Source organism: Anastrepha obliqua, unplaced genomic scaffold (genome assembly GCF_027943255.1).
Source record: "Anastrepha obliqua isolate idAnaObli1 unplaced genomic scaffold, idAnaObli1_1.0 ptg000079l, whole genome shotgun sequence".
In the NCBI taxonomy this organism is placed as follows: Eukaryota; Metazoa; Arthropoda; class Insecta; order Diptera; family Tephritidae; genus Anastrepha; species Anastrepha obliqua.
This window is the reverse complement of record NW_026562212.1, coordinates 52,501-55,000: the sequence shown is the minus strand read 5'-3', so window position 1 is coordinate 55,000 and position 2,500 is coordinate 52,501. Positions and strand designations below refer to the sequence as shown.

The 2,500-nt window shown below is 31.8% G+C and overlaps 1 non-coding gene and 1 pseudogene across 1 annotated transcript in view; both read left to right on the top strand.

Moving 5' to 3' along the window:
- Window positions 1-63: 63 nt before the first annotated feature.
- Window positions 64-244, top strand: LOC129251837 (5.8S ribosomal RNA; annotated as a pseudogene).
- A 442-nt stretch (window positions 245-686) lies between these two features.
- The window catches only part of LOC129251829 (large subunit ribosomal RNA), a 3,984-nt gene continuing 2,170 nt past the window's right edge, over window positions 687-2,500 (top strand). The window contains exon 1 of the ribosomal RNA XR_008583131.1: window positions 687-2,500. This exon is cut by the window's right edge and continues 2,170 nt beyond it. This is a non-coding gene — a ribosomal RNA (large subunit ribosomal RNA).

The window sequence follows — 2,500 nt, the reverse complement described above, 5'->3', positions numbered from 1 at the left end:
TCTTTCAATTAATATATGCAAAAAAAAATTGACATTTGTTATAAATAAAAATAAATAAAAAAATACTCTAAGCGGTGGATCACTTGGCTCATGGGTCGATGAAGAACGCAGCAAACTGTGCGTCATCGTGTGAACTGCAGGACACATGAACATCGACATTTTGAACGCATATCGCAGTCCATGCTGTTATGTACATTAAATTCAATTTTAAAGTACTGCTTGGACTACATATGGTTGAGGGTTGTAAGACTATGCTAAATAAGTTGCTTATTCTTTTATAAAAATAATTGAATTTAAGCAAATGTGTATATTATTGGATTTTAAATAATTCATAATATTAATAGCAAAAAAAATAAAGATATATAATGAATTTTATTTATTATATATTCTTTAAAAAAAAAATCCTCTCAAATAAAATGAAATGATGAAAATATTGAATCTAAGTATTCTTTACAAAAAATTTTCATATTATTTATATATATATATAAAATAATAATTTATATATGTAATTAAAAGGAGGAATGTCTAGCATAAAAATTAAATTTTTTATTCTAGGATTGCCTCATTTTACATTATTATTATTTTTATATATTTACAATATATAAAAGGAGAAAAGAAAAATAGAGATGAAAAGATGATATAATTTTTTTATTAAATTGTGAGAAGATAAAAAAAGAATATTAAAACAACCTCAACTCATATGGGATTACCCCCTGAATTTAAGCATATTAATGAGGGGAGGAAAAGAAACTAACAAGGATTTTCTTAGTAGCGGCGAGCGAAAAGAAAATAGTTCAGCACTAAGTCACTTTGTCTATATGTCAAATGTGAGATGCAGTGTATGGAATATCTTAATATCTAGTATGAGAAATTAACGATTTAAGTCCTTCTTAAATGAGGCCATTTACCCATAGAGGGTGCCAGGCCCGTATAACGTTAATGATTACTAGAAAGATATTTCCAAAGAGTCGTGTTGCTTGATAGTGCAGCACTAAGTGGGTGGTAAACTCCATCTAAAACTAAATATAACCATGAGACCGATAGTAAACAAGTACCGTGAGGGAAAGTTGAAAAGAACTCTGAATAGAGAGTTAAATAGTACGTGAAACTGCTTAGAGGTTAAGCCCGATGAACCTGAATATCCATTATGAAAAATTCATCATTAAATAATTAAAAAAATAATGTGCATTTTTTTCATATAAGGACATTGTAATCTATTAACATAATAAAGTATTTATCAAAAGATCATTGGTGATATTAAGTTTATTTAAATTAATTTGCTTTTTAAGCATATTAACATAAAATAAATACTAATGATTTGATAAAGTGTTGATAGATTTTATTATATAATGCTAAAATTCATTTTTTGAATTTTACAAAAAATTTAATATCTATGATATTAATATTTATTTGTATGCATTTATATGATTAACAATGCGAAAGATTCAGGATACCTTCGGGACCCGTCTTGAAACACGGACCAAGGAGTCTAACATATGTGCAAGTCATTGAGTTATATTAAACTTAATGGCATAATTAACTTAACTTAAATATAATGGGATTAATTTTTAGTCTATTTTTTAATAAATAGTCAATTAATTCAATCCCGGGGCGTTCCATATAGTTATGTATAATGATAATTTATTATTATTTATACCTCTAACTGGAGCGTACCTTGAGCATATATGCTGTGACCCGAAAGATGGTGAACTATACTTGATCAGGTTGAAGTCAGGGGAAACCCTGATGGAAGACCGAAACAGTTCTGACGTGCAAATCGATTGTCAGAATTGAGTATAGGGGCGAAAGACCAATCGAACCATCTAGTAGCTGGTTCCCTCCGAAGTTTCCCTCAGGATAGCTGGTGCATTTAAAAATTATATAAAATAATCTTATCTGGTAAAGCGAATGATTAGAGGCCTTAGGGTCGAAACGATTTTAACCTATTCTCAAACTTTAAATGGGTAAGAACCTCACCTTTCTTGATATGAAGGTTGAGGTTATGATATAATGTGCCCAGTGGGCCACTTTTGGTAAGCAGAACTGGCGCTGTGGGATGAACCAAACGTAATGTTACGGTGCCTAAATTAACAACTCATGCAGATACCATGAAAGGCGTTGGTTGCTTAAAACAGCAGGACGGTGGACATGGAAGTCGTAATCCGCTAAGGAGTGTGTAACAACTCACCTGCCGAAGCAACTAGCCCTTAAAATGGATGGCGCTTAAGTTGTATACCTATACATTACCGCTAAAGTAGATGATTTATAAAACAATTTCGATTGATTTATAAATTTTGAAACTTTAGTGAGTAGGAGGGTACAATAGTGTGCTTAGAAGTGTTTGGCGTAAGCCTGCATGGAGCCGCTATTGGTACAGATCTTGGTGGTAGTAGCAAATAATCGAATGAGACCTTGGAGGACTGAAGTGGAGAAGGGTTTCGTGTGAACAGTGGTTGATCACGAGTTAGTCGGTCCTAAGTTCAAGGCGAAAGCCGAAAAT